Raw genomic sequence first — 23,101 nt, forward strand, 5'->3', positions numbered from 1 at the left:
AGTTAATATTGCATGATTGAATGGCAGCTTAAAAAATGTAAAATAGCAAAGAGATGTTTTAAATCACAAAAGAACCTTTTCTCCAGTGTTGTTTTTCTTTTATTCTTTTACAAAAACATGTGTCAGTACTAATAAATTGTACAATAACTCCTGTGGATTCAAATGTTTAAAATTATTTAAAACCTCAGATATGTTATAGAAAAGCTACAGAACTTGTTACCCCTAACTGTTATAGTTTATATACTAAATTAAGTCAAAAATGGCAGATCGTGATTCTAAAGAATTATAGGGAGTTGGTATTTTAATTTAATTTCATATGATCTCTGAACATACATTAAGAGATGCTTAAGTGTTTGAAACGATATAGTTCCAATTTCCAAGTTTAGAAACTGATGATTTGTGGTGGTTGTGGCTGTCCTGAACCAGGCTTAACCACATCTGCATTAGCATATAAACAAAAAACATAATCAGATGTTGTGATAAATACAGAGGTGATTTTTATGATGTACATGAAACATATATTGTTAGTTTTTAAACATAAAGTTATATTTTAAGAGACTTAAAAACAGACAATTTAGAAGCATAAAAGACTTTGTCTTTCAGCAGTGCTAAACAGTGTTAAAAAAAGGTAAATTAACACCAATTGTACTAAATAAGCGGCATCTTTTATTTCATGAATAGCCTATTGGAAAACAAAAGCAGATCAAAGTCTCACAATATGCGCAGCTCATCTCCACCTTGGATTTGATCACTGTTATTCAGGTAGATTCCCACCCCTGAAGCAAGCAGAGGTGAAACGCACTATGCCAAACACCTGGCTCTTCCATTACAAGAGAAGTCAATTGTATTGGGTGTGGTATAGGGTTATGTCACTGAAATAGGTTTAACCAAAAAACAAACTATGATACACATGATACCAGACTATGTCATATATCACAATTTAATGTTTCATCTCTTGGCATCACTTGTTCTTCAGTCATATAGTTTTTTTTTTCAGTCAACCGATGCCACCAATTGACTAATTAGGCAGTAAAACAACTTTACCAGCTATTCAAACCACACAACACATGATGAGGGAGGACAGGTGAAGGCTTCAGCTTTCCTGGCTGCTGGAAACCTTTCCACGACAACAGTCATCTGTACTAACGTCATACCTAAATGAGAAGGACACAAGTCACCTTGGCACAAGCATCTAGAAAGAAATCCGGAAACATTTAAACTCAAATGGAATGAAGAAGAAACCAAAGAAAATCTAAATGGAAGTTACAGCTAAAGATCAAGGCAGAACTCAAGGGAAAAACAGAACAAGGTAATTAAGTGTTTATGTCTAAATGCTAAGGGTATTAGAAATAAACTATGTAAGATTAAAGCTACTATTGTAGCAGGCTATTATGTTATTGGAATTAAAGAAATCAGAGACATGGCTAACTGAAAATTAAGATGAAGGCGATGTCAATGGGTACACAATGTTCTGGAGATACAGGAAAGATATAAGTGTAGCACTCTATATTAAAATGAGTATTCAGGTTATTAAAGTTTTAATTCGGGTAATTCTAATTTTAAGATTCAAAATTAGAGGCATTAGGAGAATTTATCTGGATCAGATTCGGAAAAAAAAATCCATAGGTTAAGAGCTTGCAATAGACCATTAAATGCAAATCCGTCCATCCATTTTCTAACCGTTTCATCCAATACAGGGTCATTGGGAGCCAGATCTTATTCCAGTAAGCAATGGGCACAACACAGGATACACCCTGGATGGGACACCAGACTATTGTGGGGCACAGACAGACACAAACACTACACACGCACACTCCCACGTAGGTCCAGCTTTCCCAAAAGCCAGTTACAGTACACTAACAGTATGTCTTTAGACTGTGGGACTAGACCAGACCATCGTGAGGACACCCACTTGAGCAACCTACAGTACCAACTCCACACAGACAGCACCCCAGGTCTGGAATTGAACCCAAAGCCCAAGGGCTGTGAGACAGCAATGCAAAGCACTGCACCACTCTGCCATCCCTGAATGCAGATGTGGATTATAATTCAACACTATACACTGAATTTAAGAATTTAATGACAACAGCAGAAACTAAAATGGTAGATATGGTTAGTGACTGCTTTGTTTCCCGGTTTGTTGTTGTGTCTACAAGGGGAAATACTTGTATTGATCTCATCTTTCAAACAATAAAGACAGAGTGAGGCAAACACTACAAGAGAACAATTAGGAAACTGTGGTTGTAATATAGTGTGCTTTGAAGTATATTTTGAAACTGCGCAGGCTGAGTCCATATCAAAAGTTTAAGAATTGAGTGAAATGAGATAGGTTTGAAATCAGGGGTAAATAGATGGCATAAGTTTAAACAGATCCTATTGGAAACACAAAATGGATTTATTCCAAGAGTGCGTTAATCAAAAGATACAAAACAGCGTCACTGTAACGATCTCTACTCCCCCTCTTAAGGGCGCTCCAGCCCTTCCTTGTTCTGCCCCATTACCTGCACCTGTTTCCTATTTCCGTTCCACCTTAAAAGCCGTCATGGTTTTAACCTTCTGTTCCTGATTCCCCGCACCGCCGGTCCCGACCCGGTTCATGCTTTTATTCCCTGGATGGATCTCCTGGCCTTGGACTCTACTCTTCTGTTTTGGATTCCCCGTTTGGACTTTGTCTTTGTTTGTTCGCCCCGGACTCACTTCCCCAGGACACCTGCTCACCTTGGATACGCCCCCCTGTCTCCAGACCCTCTCCTGCATGACTTTTTCCCCAGTGTATCTTCACAATTCCGGATCGTGTAGTCTGCATAGGGCCCGGAAAGAACTGTTTCATGACAGTCACAAATGCTGCAACAAACCAATTTGGAAATAATAAGGGAAAAGAAAACACTTTATAAAATAATAAAAAAGCAGGACACAGAAGAGGAGTAAAATGATTTGAAAGCAATGGCAGGTGTAAAACCCACAGACTCAGGAAACTTTCATTCCCACTGCAATCACACTCTTAAACAATGCAAAGTAACTACCTTGTCTCTTGTTTCTTTTCTCCTGTAACACTTCTGTATTCCTTTCCCTTTTGATGATGTGTACTGTATTTGTCGTTGTGTTGTTTCTGACTGTGCCGTAAAACAAATTTCCCCTAGGGGACGATAAAGCTGAATTGAATTGAATTGAAAGGATATTATTTTTTAAAGTCCAAGAAAGAGATGAAAAGTAATATAACAATTGAAGCTAATATATATAAAATATAATAAAAGGTTTGCTTGGTACTACAAATCCAAAAGAACCATTAAAGACCTGAGAATTGTTAATATAGTGTCACCCCATAAGAAGGGTAAGAAATCTAGTGATTACAGGGCAATATGGCTACCTTTTGTAAAATATAAGGTAGTGAAACAATTATTAGAACTAATCTAGATCGTCACATAAGTGAAAAAAAGATCCTAACCGATAGTCAATATGGATTTAGAACAGGTAGGTCTTGTCTGAGTATCTTGTTAAAGTTCTTTGCAAAAGCTGCAACAGTAATGGATACACACAGAGCATATGATATGGTTTATTTAAATTTTCTGAAGTCTTTTGACAAAGTTATTAACAAAAGATTAAATTCTCAAATTACAGGCAATAGGCATGAACAGAAAGACAAATTTGGAGTGAGGAATGATTAAACAAAGGGTACAGATACTGTAAGTGGTGTATACTCAAACTGGGGTGATGATTAGTGGAGTTCCAGAGAGATCTGTACTAGGACCACTGCTCTTTCTAATTCATATCATAATCTAGATTCTGGTACAGTTACCAACACAAAATAACGTATAAAAAATGGGAAACATTGAGACAGTAAAGGCTAGTAATTGAAAAAGACTTGTAAAAATGTTCATGCTGACACATATTTTACACCTTCTAGACAATAAGGACCCAATAAAAAGGTAAAAGGTACTGGTATCTGTGTACAGTTTTGGTCATCATGTTATACAAAAAAATTCCTTCTCCACAAGAAGGACAAGAAAGCACAATCAGAGATTTTATGGGCTGAAATGAATGTTCTCTGATAGGGTGAATTGGAATTGAGCCTTTTTTGTCCTGAATGGAGAAAACTATAACAGCTAATTCTGGACCTGATATTCTTGCTTCTTTCACTCCTCTTGTCTATAACCCACCCACCCACACCCTTATACATCTCCAGAATTGGTACTCACGCTCAATGCCTTCTCATTCAATAACCTTTCTTACCAGCAGGTTAGTGGAGTTGCCATGGGCACCAGAACGGGACCCAGCTATGCCAATATTTTTGTTGGCTGGGTAGAAGAACGCTTCTTCGCTTCCTACACTGGCTTTGTCCCGGACCTCTACAAGCGATACATCTATGACTGCGTCAGTGCCGCCACATGTTCTAACAACCAGCTTGAGTACTTCCTGCATCACTTCACCAACCTCCAACCATCCCTCAAATATACAGTTAACATATTTTTCACTACTAGACATCAACTTCTCCATTAACTACCCCCGACTCTCTACTTCGGTCTCTTACAAACCCACTGATTCACACAACTATCTCCTGTATAGCTCATTTCACCCCAAACACCATAAAAACTCTCTTCCTTTCTCACAGTTCCTTCGGCTACAATGACTCTGCAGCGATGACATGGATTTCCAGAACCAAGCACTCAAAATGCAATGTTATTGACAGGGCCCTCACCCGAGCCAAAAACAGCTGCCGGACCATTAACTCGATTGGGAACCCCCAGCCTAACAACTGCATTCCACCCTAACACACTTTTTAGGTTGCCTGTCCTGCAGTGGAGATGAAAGTGACAGTTGGCATAACTGGATGTTTCCATGGTGTCTCCAGGTAGCCATGGCAGCACCCAGGGGTCCCTAATCCATGAGTGGAGAAGTGTTCATCCCCAAATTCCCCTGGACACCAAATAGTTCAAACTTTGAATTGAACTACAATGTATTTACTGTTCAAATTGATTTATTTGCTTTCTCTGAGCTTACTCCTCATGTACAACAGATACGGTCATTACAGTTTGTGTCACTGCACACTAGTGGGTTGAGTTCACTAAAACTTCACAATACACTCACATTGCAACCAACAGTGCAAGTCAAGCAACTAGAAAGCTTGCAGTCTTAACCATGATATGAACTGGTATCACAAAATGACAGAAGTGGAAGTAGTGCAGTGTTTTGGGGCTCCATATGCGTATTTTGAGTTATGCATAGGACGGCCAGTGTTTTTCTTGGGTATGGTGTGTTTATTTTCCACTTGTGTCTGCTTCCTTCTTCTTTAAGGCAGACACTGATTTTCACAGAATTGAGAAACATGCTGTTTAACGAGATGCCTGTTAATTACCACACAATCAGACTCGTGAAGTGTGTGCAGGGACTGAGCAGGCAGACAGAAACAAATCTGCAGATACTTGATAATCTGCATACAAACATAATAATAATGAATAATAATTCCTTACACTTATATAGCACTTTTCTGGACACTCCACTGTAAAGCGCTTTTCAGGTAATGGGGATCCCCTCCACTACCACCAGTGAGCAGCCCCACATGGATGATGCGACGGCAGCCATAGTGCACCAGTACACTCCCCACACATCAGCTATCAGTGGTGAGGAGAGCAGATTGATGAAGCCAGTTCAAAGATGGGGATTATTAGGAGGCCATTTTTGGTAAAGGCCAGGGGGAAATCTGGCCAGGACATTGGGTAACACCCCTACTCCTTTCGAGAAAGCTCTGTAGCTGCTGAATCTGCAAGATGCAGCCATGTTGTTTGTATTTGGTTTCCCCTAGTGATCTAACAGACATCCCCACCCCTCATGTCAGTCCTGGAGGTCTGGCCAGAAATGGCACATTAAAACCGCAGCCAGTGAAGTCACTGGGCTCAGTCGCTTTCTCCCCCACCCTGTATTGTTGCACATGGCCAGGGCAGGGAGAGGTCAAATAGAGAATCTTATCTGGGATCTATTGGGAACGAAGAGGATGCAAGAGACAACCAAAGTACAATGTGGAATTTCCTGTCTTAGGTGGGTTGGAAGGCGGTGTTGCCAAGATACAAAACAGGCATTAGGGTTTGTTTCAGAGTTTTTTGGGAAGAGCAATGGGACCGTGTGACCTGCAGGGAGTGCTCCCTGCATTATCTTCTACAGTGAGACCTCACAGTAACAGTGGCCAACAAGTAGGGTATAAATACAATGTGTACTGTAAGCTGCCTGTCGTGTGCTGGTCTGTAGGTGCACCGACGGCTCTGGAGGATTGTGAAGTACAACAGTCTGTGTGTGGCAAAGGGTCCTGGCACTTGTAAAATGACTTGTAAAAGGTGACGCAAGTGTGTGACTCATTAGTTAACAAAAAATAAACAAGAACTGAACCCACAGGTTTCTGTCTAAACCAGTTACAGAATTCACTTATGAGATGGACCCTTGTCTTAATAAAAAGTTCATGGAGACAGATATTGCAAGAAATTGTGGTTTGTGATTGCATTGTACACATACGTTTTAATAGATATAATATTAATTATCAATGGAATAATAATAATTATTATTATAAAATAAGAAAACTTAAATTCCATAGTGTTAAAAAATCCTGAAAACACTTTTCATAAACATAGTGTCTTACCTCATGCCCCAAAACTTTATTTTTTCATTTCGTCTTTTCATTAGAAAACCTTTTCAGCTTAGCACATTTTATACTATTGTATAGTATATGTAGTATTCACACCTTTTAATCTGAAACAGTCATTTAATGATGTTATTTTCTAATGACCTTCCCTTACTTTTTTCTTGTTTTCTACCAGGAGAGGGCACTGAGAGGATTCCAAGTCTGATACGAAATAACTTCATAGGAACATAACAGTGATAACAAATAAGCCTTTTAGTTGGCCTTTGTAACCTAGTAGGTTACAAGTAAGCTTTCCATCCCAACTTGCTCAGATTCGTGCTTAGGTCTAATGTTTTTAATGAGTTTTTGTGCAATATAAAAGAAACAAAACACAAATACGTTTGTTGATACAGAATGCTTTATAATTCTTCTTCATTATTATACAAATGTATACATCAATAATATATTATATAAATGAGGGTAAAATGTATTGCATCTCAGGGCCATATGATCAGTAAGCAAGTTGTTTTGTAAGTTGTTTAAGCTATTTTATTTTAATTCTAGTGCTTGCAAAGATACAGTAACATCTTTAAATGTATTTTATGTATTTTAACAACCTTTCTCATCTGAACTACTAAGCAGCTAGTCATGCTATTACTATACTCTGTACAGTAGATTTATAATGGGTTCAGCAATTCTTGAGACATTTGATGAGTGAACAGACATTTCAAAAATGATCAGAATACATGCTCATTCATCTGAATTATGCTTAATCACATGAGTCCTTCAAAGTTCTTAATGCGCTTTTAAAACCTTCTGGTCTAATTACAGTATTACATGTAAGAGTAGATGTATTGAAGGCGGTTTGCTGACTGAATTTAAAAGCAGCCGCCCCGCAGGAGTCTGGGGTCAATCATTCATGCAGACAAGGGAGGGGAAAGGGAGGGCCACACTCCTCATCTTTCCCACAAAGGAAGGATCTCTTCTGACAGTGCATTGAAGTTGGACATGCATGCATCTGGGAAGCCTGTGGTTAATCACTCACTGCTCCTCTTCCTGCCAGAGGAAAAGGAAAGCATTACACATAATAGCTAGTTTCAGAAGAAAACGACTGTCCATTCCAGACACTCTTAGTGCAAAGACCTCCCGTTTCTGTGACCTTTAACACAAATAGAACCCTTTATTAAACAACTAAATCCCAATGGAACTGCGTGGCAACAGACTGAACTACAATTCATTCCTATGGTTTCCAGATGCTATATGATATTGCTAAGCCTTAACAATATTTTAATCAAGTGTAATATTCTTTCCAATTACATTTGTTATGATTTATTGAGAAAATGGTAGTCAGGGTTTTGTATTGATCATGGAACAATGACTCCACCATTGGAACAAACCCTGTATTAACACCTGATAAGTTACATATGCATTGCACTCTTCTTGCTTCATACTGTGAGCAGGATGTGAGAAGATGGCTTAAAGTAAGCTATCCAGTTGCAAAGTCCTTGTGCATGCAGTTCTCTATGTACAGTGGATACATTTACACACTTGTGTTGATATCATGGGTAACAGAATTTAAGCCAGACATTTCTTTTGGCCTTTACAAAACAATGCACTGTTCTAGTGCAAACTCTAGAACAGACTGGTTGGCCAGACTGGTGTGGATCCTGCCCTGGAATATGCCAAAGTCAAGTTTTTTAATGGTAATTAACTACCATTCCATTACAGTTCTGTCATAATTTATTAACTCAACATGACGAGCTATAAAAGGTTGTGTAAGGCCTTAGTGTGACGGTAGTGAACTATAGTACCATGCACTGTACATGGATGTATGATCTACATATTGTTCAGATTTAAACCTCAGACATTCTTTTATTCCTTGCCACTTTCTCCTTGCGTAATACCTAGGAAATAAAAGTTCCAGCATTTAATTTGTTGAAAACCATCCTGTCCATTTTGACCGATTTCTTTTTGTTTTATTTATTTTGAAGTAGTTTAATACAGAACTAAAACAAGCAGTTAGCTGAGTGGTTCTTAGCAAAGAAATTGCCAGTGGCTTATGGAAAATCAGTTCATCATCTCCTAAACTATTTTCCTCTGACTTTTAAGCCACTTCATTTGCTCAAAGGCCAGTTCTTCTGTGTACTTTGACTGCAGTCAACACTCCACTGATGCCAAAAACATTTTCTCTTACCATTTGCCTCTGAAAATCCCCTTCTTTGCTTTGGATGTACAGTAGGAGTATGGTCATCTTATTTTATCTCTGCTCGCCAGTGAAGTAGTTCCTAGCTTACAGCATGTCCGATCCTCGTCAGCACACAGGCAACATGCCAAAGCCAAACCAGCTATCTGACAGTCCTGTGTCCGAGCAGTATTTCTCAAGCAGCATAACATCTCATTCTGTTGCACGCAAAAGTCTCATGAACTTGCTGATGTAATCATAACAGCTCTAAAAAACTTGTTTACCACATAGCAAAATATTACTTTATGTCCTGTTTAAACCTAAACAGTTTTTTTCCTAAAAAATATGAATGGCTCGTGTGATCTGTTTTACAAAGTAGTCTAATGGATATTAGTCCATACTTCATACTAATCCAATATAATTAGTCCAAAACATGATTAACATACACAAAAGTGTGTGGGTAACACACTACTACATTAAGACTGTGGTAGAAAATCACGAAAGGTACAAGTTAGGACTACATCTGGGTGGCAAGCCAGTCTATTGCAGGGCACACATGTACTGCCAGCTGAGTGCAGTGGTCTCAACCCCAATTCCCGGAAGAGCATTTGTTTTTGTGTTCCAACCTGATTTATCAATTGACAATTACCTTATTGTTTCAAAATTATATATTTATATTACTCACATAACTGATTCTGGTTTCCCTAATTAAATAATTAGATGGACTAGGAAACCGAGCATGTGGGTGTAACACAAAATAAAAGAAATGAGGAAATGAGTTTGTGTCCTTGTTCAGAGCAAGGGTCATCAACCCTGCACTACAGAGACTCCATCAGGCTCATTAAAGAGGAAATCATTAAATCATGAGTTTTCACAAGACTAGGAACAATATAACTCTTGATCTGTTACAGAGGTGATGTTTTTTTTTAAATTAGGTAATAATTTAAAATACTTTAGCTCTTCCCTTAACCTGGCAAATTACTTGCTAAAGTGGTTGATATATTACAAGTTCTTGTCAACTTCAAAAAGGATTCAGGGTGACCCACTACTGTATAAGACTGACTGGGTTGGGGTCCCACTTGGACCAGGGTTGAAAACCCTTGATTTAGAGGCACCTATTCAGTTTAACTGAATGAAGGTGGTAGGAACCAGAATGCATGGAGACAGCCAAGCTAATAAACAGATATAAAGTAAAGTATATATGTCTTTACCAGGATTATGAAACCCTGAAATGGTAAATTAAAGACATTTACAAAAAATATGCGAATGTGGAATTCGGTTATTGAACTATTATACACATGAGTGGGTAAGTAATAAATATTTTTAAACAATTCTGTTTGAATGTGATTCCATTTCCACACTTAAAAGTTTTTTTTTATGTGGTTGTCAGTGAGCGCTGGCACAATGAAAAATCGTATTTTTCTAAAAGTTTAGCCCTGAACATCATTGATCTTCAAGGAGCTACAGTATGTGATTTGGCTGCTTTGTTGCAGTCCATTATTTCTTTATTGTTATTAATTTATGTGATTAATGCTGTGTTCTCTCTACTGCACTTCAGCAGGCGTGTTACAGTATAGTAGCCCATGGCCGCACCTCTGCTGTCCCTTGATTACCAAGGAGAGAGGATATGCAGAGGAGTCCCATCAGAGCCCTTATTGTTCCTGTTTTCCTGTTTTCCAGTTTTCTTGGGCTCTGGCTGGGAGCTCTGTCCACAGCTGTGTTGTCCGGACTTTTCTAGATTGTTGGGTGTGCACTTGAGGTCGGCACTCTGACTCGAATCCTGCGGTCTCTGAAGAGGACCCATCAATGAGCGTGTGCTTCTATTGGCAAGGCAAGAGACGTGCCTTGAGGGTGATTGCCCAGACTGGGGGTGTCCTGCCCAGCCTGAGGGCCAGTGTCACGTCCTCTACAGCTAGAAGGCGCTACTCTGGCCTGTCCCTAGTTTCCTGTGCTTTGCTTGTCCTTCCAGTGTGTCTCTGTCTGGGGCTATTTATTTCCGGGTCACGCTTTCCTCCTCGCTCAGCATTGAGGTTCGGATGTCCTGAGACCCCCCTAGCACCAGGTCGCCCCACTTGTGCGGCCTGAGGGCATAGGTTTCTATACGGCATTGTCTGACCAGCTGAGCCCGGGCTAACCCCCGTCCCGCCGCTACGCTTAGGGTCTTTTTTCGCTCTCTTGCCATTCCACGGCATGCCTTTCCGACATCCGTGACAGCCAGACTCCTCAGTCCAGCTCCGGACCCCGGTGGCCTCCCTGCCTCACACCTGCTTCCCCTGCACTCCTTTCCTGCATTCTAGTTCCAGCCCACCTGCTTGCATCTGGAGTGATTCCATTGGACTGTTGCTGCCACATCCTTTCTCAGGGAGCTCGGCCACAGACTTCTGCAGATAGTATCGCCTCGGGCTGACTTTGTGCCAGCTTGCTTTGCGCCCATGTGCAATGAGCCAGTGACTCCCCCTGGACCGTGACACTATCGCTGTTGGGTCTGTAATATCACCTACAGCACAGCATTCCCTGGGGGGTGGCGCTGCTCATAAAAATGGATGCTTTTCTGGAAAGTATCTTCCAATTGTACAACCGAGAAATTTAAAGGAGCCATTTCAGTGATGTACCCTGATCAAAGGATACAACAGCAGCATCAAACCCAGGAAACCTTACCATAGTCCAGACACCTAACCACTAATTCCTTCTCACTGCTTTTATTTCTGTGGAATAAAACCAGGTTTGTCATTATTTGCTCATTAGTTTGGCGACTATATGCCACTGCTTTATCACTCAAGTGATCAAACCTATGGTGATGCACCACAAGAATTCCCCATGCAGCCAAGACATTGGAGGATAATGTACATTTCACATCAAGGGTGATAGTTTAATATAACTTAGATAAAATACCAATGCAATATAACTCTGGTACTTTACACACACATTAATCTAACTCTCCTAACAAACCTTTTCAATAGCCTTCCAGTCATTTGGCAAACTAAAGCATCAAAACAAACAAGTCTTGTGAACTCCCAGAGTTTGAACTTTTTTGCATTTAATTTTTTTCCCATTGCATTTTGTCTCGTTTTCAGAATCCAATCCAATTACAAAAATGCACAAAACATATTTTACTACATAAAGAACTGAAATCTCTCATATGACTCCAAAAAAGCCAAATGAACATCTCAGAAACACACTCTTTCCAAACCAGATTGTTTTCACTGAGCACACATTCAGTATTCTAATTATTGAAAAAGTTTTATTTTTAAAGTTTACAAGCTCTCTCAAAGCATAGGCAAGAGATCAAATAGTTATCTTAACATACATCATGCAACACACAAATCCTCCCCAGATGTACAGTTTTTCTTGAGTAAGGAAGGCATATTAGTAAACTTTAGGATTACAGTGATGGCTAAATAAACCACGGTATTCTCTCTTCATCCTCCTTCTATGTTGTATTGGTGTATCTCTGTAGAAACTACGCTATACAGTTTTTCACTTTTATTTTCAAGTTATCTTTAAAAGCAATGTAAAAATTAATCAGATATACTATTCTGAGTATTGTTTATAAATTACTACCACTTAAAACTATTTCTGGCAAATTATGCTATTGATTTTGTAGTCTCTTAAATATGTACTGTAGCTGTAAAGCTGTAATGTTCTTTTAAAAGTAATTTTCCCTAAAACAGATTATAGTTTAAGAAGGTACAATGCATTTGTATTCGTATAATCTGCATATTTTAACTTATTCAAAAGTTAAGGATGAAAATATTATGCTTCTCCCACTCTACATGATGTTCTTTAATTTGAATTGTCTTGGACAAAGAAGCTTATCTAAATTCTTTTATGAAACTTAATATTAACCTTTCTTAGATGTTTTTAATTACTAGGCCATAAAAAAACTTTATTTGTATAGTGTTTGTTTTCTGGTCTCACATTCTACTGCATGTTCTGTATCATATGGAGTATAGTTAGAGCTTCTTTCCACTTTTTAAATGTATGTGCTCTCTATGTATTGAAATAAGTAATAATTTGATATTTACAGTAACTGTGAAATATCATATAAAAAAAACAAACAAATTAAACTTTTACTCTCTGGGAATCATTTGAATTAAATAATATTAGAGAATATTATTTGAAATTGATTAATATTAGAAAATATTATATAAAATGCAATATACACCGCATATACACCAGATACTATGAAAATATTGATTAAAAATTAATAAAAGTGCTACTGAAAAAACATATTGTGCTGATGATTAATTTTATGTTGAAATATCAGATTTGCAAACATCCTGTCCAGAAGTATTTAATTTAATGTCTGCTTGCACTCACAGTAAAAGGGTGCCACCAGAGTATAGTAGCATGCAAGGTTTTCTTGTATGTTTTTTTAAAATGAAAAGCCATTTCAATACAATAAAATGTACCACACATATTGCAAAAAGTAATGTTGGCAGGGCAAACATTTACAGCCTTTGTTTCTATGAACACCTCCAAAATCAAGTCATCTTTGTTCGTCAAGTACATTTCACGTACAAGTGTGTGGCAACACCTGGTTTTGTAAATACATATACCTACATATACCACATATACAAGACTCATAGTCATCAATAAGACACATAAGAGCACACATGAGTAGGAATTCTGGTTAAGCAAAAAGACAGCCATAGAAAGACGCTGTTCAGATACTGGGTAGCTCTGGTTTGAATAGACTGGTAGCATGTTCCTGAGGGGAGTTTGTGAAACGGGTGATAACCTGGGTGGAAGGGGTCATTAGCAATCTTTCCTGCCTGCTTCTGTACTCTGGAATTGTAGAAATCATCAATGGAGGGCAGATGACAGCCAGTGACCCTCTCCTCAGAGTGAGCAACACACAGCAGTTTGCCTTTGGAGAGAGCAAACGTGTTGCCAAACCAAACAGTTATAGAGGCAGTCAGAATGCTCTCAATAATGACTCTATAAAACTATCGGAACTGGTTAAGAGACACCAGCATTTTTCAGTTGGTGCAAAACCTGCATTCACTCTTGTGCTTTCCTTGTAATATTGTTGATATCCATTCCTATTCTCCCCCTGGTATTCACCCAGAAACGTAATATTAGACATGTACCCTAGACATTTCCCAAGAAAATGAAATAGAAATGGCTAATTTACTCACTATATATTTCATTCAGGTGTTCACTAAATAAGAAGTTAAAAATGTACAGATACCTTGGGAGCAGAAGGGAGTCAGTGTTTATATGAAAGGATCTTTGTATCTTCTCCCAGTCTACAGTGATTTTATTAAGTAGGGAGACCCCTCTGAAAACCTTTATCCATAATTTGGGAAAAAGATGTTTCCTGTTCTCCATCTTCAACCAGAGTGGAGTTATGCAGCCAGTCACCCAGTATTACAAATCCAACATTGCCTTGTATTTGTTTTTCTTCTAAGAAGAGACTTAAGTTCTCGTCCATCCAGTTCTGTCCTGCTCATACTTGGGAACAGCTTCTGCATGTGGAGGAGTTTAAGTGCTTTGGGGTCCGGTTCATGAGCGAGGGTAGAGGGGATCATGAGATTGATCAGCGGATTGGTACAGCAGCTGCAGTAATGAGGACATTGTATCGAACTGTGGTGGTGAAATGGAGGCTTTCAAAGCTCTTGGTTTTACAGTCAATTTACATTTGGTCATTTGGCTAGTGATCGAAAGATTGAGACTGTGGGTACTAGCCGAAATGACGTTTCTCCATAGGGCTGCTGGGCTTTCTCTCCATGACAGGATGAGCAGCTCAGCAGTGTACAAGGATTTTGGAGTAGAATTGCTGCAAGTTCTGAGCATTTTCATCAAATGGCCGTGAGAGTGCACAAGAGTGCCCAGTGTGAAGTTGTGATTTTTACCTTCCCGCCTCATCTCATGTGAACATTTAAAATATTTTATCACCAAGCCTCACAATCAGGGAATAATCCTTAATTTTTAGTAAAAATGTTATCGGAAAATAACAATATATCTGTATTATATTTAGCTTCAGTTTGAGTTGCAGACTCCATTGTGTCCGTGACAGCCTGCCAGTGAGAAAGAAGACAGATATTGAGTGATTGAATGGGATTGACCAGGTTGGGATAACCATCGCTACAGGTTCAAGTGAAGAGGGAGTTAGGGGAGTCTCTATTTGACCCACTTGAACTGAGTCATTATTTGTACAAATATAGGGAGGGAAGGTAAAGTAACATCAGGGTTCTTCCAGAGGTCACCTAAACGCCACTATTATAGTGCCGGTTTATGTGGAGCAAACACCCGCTACACTACCAGGGAGATCTGTCATAGGGACATAGATAGACAAATATATAATTATTTTTACACATCTGGCTCTGGTGCTATTGATTACACTATGTGCTCTGCCATACTTGAGGGTTCCCTCCCCTTTTTTGTTTAATAATGGCTTGTACATAAACATTTTTTCTGGCTGGACTGCGCTGTTACTGTATGTCATCTACACTATGTACAAGATCATATTACCAATTCTCTATGCCCGGATCACCAATGCCCTCATTCTCCACCATATGAGACACACCAGTGTGTTGCGACAGCATCTTTAAATTAGGCAGGTCTCTGGAAGACAGGCACAGAATGCATATCTACTGCAAAACTCAAGACCCTACGTTTCTTTTGTGAGCTCCTGACTGACTTCTTGTGTCACGACCGGCAGTCATCAGAGATCAACCCACAAATGAGCTAACCTGTCCCAGCAGTGGACTAATCACAACAAGCGCCGCTGCACGAGTTAAACCATCGCCACCTGCTTCTGCACACAGCTCTATTTAAACTCCCTAAACTCACTACTCTCTGCTCAGTATTGCTTTCTTTCCAAGACAGCTCCTACCTTGCCTCTTTTGAGAACCTCTTTTGTACGACCACATTCGGCTTTTTGATCTTACCTTTGCTCTTGACCATGAACTCGCCTGTCGATTCGGATTGGACACCTATGTTATTTCTGCCTCTCGTCTGCCTAGGATCCTTCTTCTTCATCACTTGGATTTGTTACATTAAGCCCCTCCTTAACTTAGCAGCTAAGCCTCTTGCTTGCTTCAACACCATTAATTCTCCTAAAACAGATTGAAGTCCCTCCCTGAGACTCTTCACAAACTCTAGTTTCTCCCTCCAAGACTGTTGTCTTTTAAAAAAATATTCACAGGTTCCTTAGTGCTGCTGTTGGTCAGTCACTTCCTTCTCTGTTCCATCTGGTGAATGTTGCACACTGAGGGTCTCTCGCTGCCCACAGCATTCTGAGGAATGTGGTTCAGATAATGATCTCCATTTTGCCTGAACCTACTGACCTCTTACAATTAACATAGAAGAGCCAGAAGTTTTCAGAAGCCTTTTCAGGAGGTTTTTGATCCTCTTGTCTGTAACTTTTCATAAGGTATAAACAGCACTTTCATATGTGTCCCATTAGACCTCTGAGTTCAAGTGATGTGGGATGATTTAACATATCCCTGCAATCTATTTTCTGTTGACATCGTACAATAGATAGATAGATACTTTATTGATCCCGTGAGGGAAATTGCAGTGCAACAGCAGCTTAACACACACACAACACAGCCACAGTGTAACGAATTATATACTAATAGTACAATACAATACAATACAATACAAGAGTTACTCACAGTCCGGACACACAAGAGGAAACTAGAACAGAACAGTACACAGAAAATCGTATCACACGTATGAATATAAATATAGATGTAACCATAGATATAAATATAAATATAAATGTATTGCACAGGTCCCTGGCATATATTGCACAAAAGTGGTTGTAAACGGGAAAAAGAAAAAGAAAGAGAACAGATGTAGCAGTAGATGTGTATATGCTTCAAGGAGAGACTTGCATAATTATACAGTATTTAATTTAGAACTGTGCTGTGTAAAGCCTGAAGACTTCACTAGCTGAATTGGATTTGTAATGAAACAAGGAAGCAGATACATAAACAAAACTTCTTTTGTGAAAGTTTGAGCCTTTGGTGCTTTTCTTAGAATACTATTTGTGGATTTATTACCAAAGAAAACGCCTGTCTTTTATTTTTGTTTTTATTTGCGGTGAGAAACATATTATAATACTGCATATTTTCCACTGGCTTTCGTGTGACTCTGGACAATGGATTTGTCTTTCCTTGGTATTTCCAACCCAAGTAACCAATGCCACCCTTTACAGGAGACTGAATAGAAAAGGACAGACTTCACACATATACAAACAGGAGCATCCTTTCAGGTTATTTGTTATTTTGATCATAAATAGAAATATATTTGGCTTATTTTTCAGCTCTACAAGCATTCAAACATTCTAAAGAATCAAGAAGTTCAAGAGTTCTTTGTTTTTATTTAAAAAGTGAAATATGTCATCCCTGGTTTGACTATGCTATATCATTTGAAAATATAATAGCACATTATAGCCTACAGTCCACCTATTTTCGGAATGTATTTTGAACGTTGATACTAAAATGCCACTTATGCTTGTTTTTCTGCCTCTCAAATCCATTGAAATGTTTGAATCACCTATATTATAGCATAACCTTCTTTTAATAGGCAAAGTTTCTGCGTTCTGTACAGGTCAGTATTGCTGCAGACAGCAGCAACCATTGAAGCTGTATTGTCTGAAGGAAGTAAGACTGCCTGTTAATTGGTAATTGTGTTCATTGTAACCTAAGTTTGAGTATAGTAATTCTAAAAGGAAGAAAACCACAGCAGGGATGTGTTTTACATTAGATTTCATATACACAGATTTTATATTACATTGTGACATTGTTATAAATCACATTGTTATGGGCTAAAACATTTCACCATTTTTGTATTTGAACAGGTACTCTTCTAATCTTGCTGCTTTTCATGTGGTAGTGCCTTTCAAAACTATATTCATCTTTGGATGTTTGAGGGTTGCTGAGGTAATGAAACAACAGGTTCTGGAAAGAATCAAAGTTCTGCCCCAACATTCCCTGCATTTGCTTAGATAAAGTATGCATTTGTGATGCAAACAAAGCTGCAACTTACGTTTCAGAAAACCATGGTCATAAAGGTGAAATGTTTTTAGCATAAACACAAGCAGATAAATAAAACAAAAGACACAAAAGACAAAGTATAACAGTGCAATAAAAGGGGAATGATTGATTAATCACATTATTTCATATTTACCTTTATTGTCAAATACAAACAATTTAAATTTTAATTTAAACATACCTAATATGTGCCTGCATCTTGATCAACTGCAGATACAAATAGATACAGCACTTTGGCTTCTGTTCAGGGAATGGCATTTTAATTACATAAAATAGAATCTTTCCAGAAAGGGTATGTATTGAATAACAAACGAGAACAAAAAGTTAACATAAAGTAAACATAATGTTGGTTTTACTTACAGTTTTTATTATCCAAAAGTATGTGTGTGATCTTAAGGAAACCTTTTATTTATGGACTAGAATCTTAATGGCTTACTCAGGGCCAATATGTAAAAAAAAGGAAGATTATGTCATTTGGGTCATTCCCCTGTTGTCACAAATCGCACGCAAGCACGCAGGCATCACCACATACCCACGCGCACTCCGCACCGCACATACTTGTGCACTACAGTAATTGATACCACGCTCCTTCCTATTTAAACCCTCTCTCCTCAATCTGTCCTCACTCACCATTGAGACTTTTTCTCAGCTAGAGCTACTCAACCTTTCAACCCTGATTTCTAGTTCTCTCTCGACCCTTCTGATAACGACCTTTGCTTTACGTCCAAGACTCCTCTTATGTCAAACGATTTGGATACCTGCTTTGCTTTGTTTCGGGTTTTCATTCAACCACCTCTCTGGCCAAGCACAGGGTCCAGCTATTAACCTTAGTTTGGGCATTACTGACACCTATCTGTGGTAACAAACCCTAAACCAGTTTCCTTACCAGGTTTCATCACAGTTTTGCTTCAGGTTTCACTGTGGTTATACAATATATTACATATGAGGGGTGATCCAAAAGTTCTTAGACTTAGTCTTTATTTTAAAGAACAGTGTACAAACAACATTTTATGATCTCCTCCTTTCATTGCAATCGCCCCCAGATGCTAACTTCTCCCTGCCTTCCTGCCACTTTCGGAAGCAATGTTGGAAATCTGCAACCGTGAGGTGTTTGAGTTCCACTTCCACATTTTTATGGATGGCTGGAATGTCATCAGATCTCCTTCCTTTGAGCTTCATTTTGATGTGACCCATGTCTCATCACCAGTAATAATACGACTGATGAAAACAGAGTCGATTTCTTCCCTTCTTATGAGGTCCTCCCGCAGTTCTCGACGATGAACCTTTGATCAGCTCTCAATAATCTTGCAACACATTTTGCAGACATTCTCCGTGTGAAAAGGTCTTGTTTCAAAATGGCCTGACATGATCCAAAGGAGATTTGAATCGGATTTTATATTAAATCACTGTTTTGCTACCATTGACTGGCAGATCTTCCGCGAAGCTGCCGGAAATAATAAGAGTCTGCAGGTGGTGAGGGTGGGCACCAACATATCCTCTACCCTGACTCTAAACACTGGAGCCCCCCGAGTCTGTGTGCTTAGCCCTGTCCTCTACTCCTTATTTTCCCATGACTGTGTCACCAGGCATAACTCAAACTCCATCATCAAATTTGCGGACGATACAACAGTCATTGGCCTGATCACAGATGGTGAAGAGTCTGCATACAGGGAAGAGGTTGAAACCCTGGCAGCATGGTGCCAGGAGAACAACCTCTCTCTGAACATCAGTAAGACTAAGGAGATGATTGTGGACTATAGGAAACACCAGGGAGGAGATCACACACCTATCTATATCAATGGTACTGCAGTGGAGAGGGTGAGCAGTTTTAAGTTCCTGGGAGTTAACATCTCAGAGGACTTTACCTGGACCCACCACACCAACATCGTGGTCAGACCAGCACGGCAGCGCCTATTCTTTCTCTGCTGGCTAAAGAAGTTCGGCATGCCATCACATATCCAGGCCAACTTCTACAGGTGCACTATTGAGAGCATCCTGACTGGTTGCATTGCTGCCTGGTATGGGAGCTGCTCCTCCCGGGATCGCAAAGTACTGCAGAGGGTGGTGAAGTCAGCGGAGCTCATTACCGGCTGTGAGCTACCAAGCATCCAGGAGATCTACTCAGCTAGATGTCTGAAGAAGGCCAGGTCCATTCTCAAGGACCCCAGTCATCCCAGTCACAAACTGTTTTCTCTCCTACTGTCTGGTAAACGGTAGCGAATCATTCGGTCAAAGTCCAGCAGACTACGGAACAGGTTCTACCTCCAGGCAATAAGACTGTTAAACAGCCAAACTGCAGCTCCTTTAGCAAATCACCCGTAATGGCTACATGGACACACAGATTTCATTGTATTCAGCATACTGCACTACTTGGACATAATATATTGCATACACCATGGACACATCGCAGTTTATTTATTTGGAGTTTTATTCAATTTCTATTACATTACTATCTATTATTATGTAACCTTAATTTTGTGATATTTGTGATTCTTGTGATTTTTGTGAGCTCGCAGATAAGACATTTCATTGCCAGCAACTACTGCTGCACACTGTATTGCTGTGTATTTGATAAATAAACTTTGATTTGATTTGATTTTCAGTTCATCCCTATTTCTAATTGTTGATCACATCGAATTTTATCGCACACCATAGCAATGATTTCATCGTTGCCTGATGTTGGAGGTCATCCTGAAAATGAGTCATCTTCAGCAGATTCTCAGGCATCTTGGAAACCTTTTATCCACTGACAAACGACAGCCTGACTTCAGCACATATCACCAAAGGCAGTTGAAGGATTTCTGTTCCATTTTTACTATTTTTCACACAAAACGTGATGCGCACACATTGTTATCTTTTCTATCCATTATTATTGACACGGAATGAGAGATACTGTATGTCCGCCTTCAAACACGTCTTTTTCAAAGCTGGTTTACTGTATAGGGGAGGAGCTTGTTCTGGGGATGTAGTGATATCTCTCCTTCATTCACACTTCAGCGCAGTGCCTCCACAGTGCCACCTGTAATGGAAAAAAATCTTAGAAGTTTTTGTATTCAGTAATTAGCACAAAACATACCATTAAAAGGGTGCTTTGCAAATAATCAGCAGCTGCTGACCAAGCCATAACCACATATTTTGCAAGATGTATACGATGTCTCTTCTTGTGTTTATAGCTTTTCCACTCGCTCTGCCACTCCATAGATGAAGATGTGCCTGGAAACGACCTGTCCCGGTTTCAGACTTCCCTGCCCTTCTGCCCTGTGACGCTCTGGACCTAGGTGACTCATTTCTTCACGAGGCGTGCTGTCTGCCTCCTCCATGCATACATATTCCCTGCACGATCTTGCGTGGACCCCGGGTTACTCCAGCCTGATGTCTGCCTCCTCCATGCACACATTCTTTTTTTCTACAAAATTTACTTTATTTCTGTAACATCTCAAAAATGCAATAAAGACATTCCAAACTGCGGTGATTGTCCGTTATCAATCCGTGCAAGTTGGGCCGGATTTGCGCAATTAAAAGAGTCCTTCCAAGCCCTACCACTTGCTATTGTCCATTAGACCCTGTAAGGGGCCCAAAGTCCTTTCCAGAGCTCCCTTGCCATAGGGAAACCCCATTTGGCGACGTCGCGCTTCATCCTCCTTCTGAGGTCCGCCAGCTCCCTCGCTCTTCACTCTGCACTGTGCCGGGTGAGAGTTTTCCTTGCGTTCCACAGGCCTTGTTTTGTAAGGGACAGCAGCAGCCACAGCAGGAACTGTGTCCACCATGCACACATATTCCTGGGAGCCAGGCCACAGGAATTCGCTTCCTGGCCAGAAGAAAGCGACATCCTGGTAGCCCCTGCTCCCAGTCTCTGGTTGATGGACTTAGGTGGACTAAAGAGTGAATTAAATAATCAGATGCTGATGGATTGAATCAGTTCTATCTTTTGGCTTTATACACACAATTTAACTAGTGAATTCTGCTGGGGGTGCAAGACAGCCGTGCGGCATTTATTTTCTTTATTTTCCAAATATCAATAAATCAGCAAAAGCAAATCAGCAATATGTTGTACCATTAATGATATTTCCATGTGTTATACTCTTTTTCTATGAAAGTATTCAAGTGTAATAGAATAAATCAGTGATTCATATACCTAATGTACAACTTTTATGTGTAACTATTTCTCTATTCATTTGTAGGCTTCTTTTCACACCTCTCCTCACCTCTCGCGAGCTTGCAACACTTGATTGGCCACTGCCTCTCCCCTGTTCCTGCCTCCTCCTTTCTCCTGGCTTGTGTTTTCCCTTTGCTGACTGCCCTTTCTCACACCCAAAGAAGGCTCCACAGCCGAAACATTGTTTTTTTTTCTTCTCATGTCAGCATGGAATAAACCTATTACTTGTTCCTAATGTATAACTGTTGTTTATAGAGGTTAACCCAAGTGACCACATGAATTATTTTGTCCATGAATGCAGTTACATTACTGCACTTTTTATCTTAATATAGAAATCTGTATGTACAGCATATGAATTTCAAAAGGCGTCTATTTAAACTAAATAATATTTTTTTGTCTCATGACAAATAATTCAAACCTCTACTTTCTTACTTGGACTCGATTGGTACTTATTTTCTGAGAAAATCTGTGTTTAAACAAGGCCAAAGAATAGTCAGACTATTAAAAGAAAGGGGGATTCTGGCAAGACCTTTACTTATTTTCTTTGCCCTGTAGTCCTAAACTTTATTTGTAACTGCCAAACTGAAGTAGTGCACCAAAGCTCCATATATTAAAATACTAAATTGAGTATAAAGAGTAGTTTTATTGCATACACAACAATGCTATTGTTCAGGCTGTTACTGTGTGTTATGGGATTCTCAGAGGGTGAATATAAAGGCACCCAGGCCCTGCTGTTTTCAATTAGCATGCCAGTCCCAGTTGCATGTCTGGCCAGCAGCACTTTATTAGTGACTATGTGCAGGGCTGCGCTGGGTCTGTGTGCAGTCTTGTTCCACTGGGGACCTCATTGCCTTGCCATGACTCAGTTCATTTATTTAAGCAGCAGTCTCACATTTGATCTGAAAAGATTGGCCTATCAGCTTATTTGTGTAACCACACTGCTGTGGAAAAGCTAAATTAAGTCCTAAAGGACTCGACATTTCCCATAGCTGTGGAAGTAACTGGAGCTGATTTAAAATGGCAGTATACAGTGAAAAACACACACACATGCAACTTGCACTTTGAATGATTTTGAGATAGTTAATAATAATAAAAATATTTTTTTTTCTAAAGCACCCAAGGATGCTGCACACCTTGATAAAGAAAAA

The 23,101-nt window shown here is 39.4% G+C and overlaps 1 long non-coding RNA gene across 1 annotated transcript; it reads right to left on the reverse strand.

Moving 5' to 3' along the window:
• Positions 1 to 275: 275 nt before the first annotated feature.
• LOC148675610 (uncharacterized) lies at positions 276 to 16,065 on the reverse strand. The gene is made up of 3 exons (XR_015935601.1): positions 15,686 to 16,065; positions 2,719 to 2,844; positions 276 to 1,154 (listed from the first exon to the last, which is right to left on the reverse strand). It is a non-coding gene; the product is annotated as an uncharacterized LOC148675610 (long non-coding RNA).
• Positions 16,066 to 23,101: the final 7,036 nt, after the last annotated feature.

This window comes from Lepisosteus platostomus, chromosome 3 (genome assembly GCF_059453375.1).
Source record: "Lepisosteus platostomus isolate fLepPlt1 chromosome 3, fLepPlt1.hap1, whole genome shotgun sequence".
NCBI classification, from domain to species: domain Eukaryota; kingdom Metazoa; phylum Chordata; class Actinopteri; order Semionotiformes; family Lepisosteidae; genus Lepisosteus; species Lepisosteus platostomus.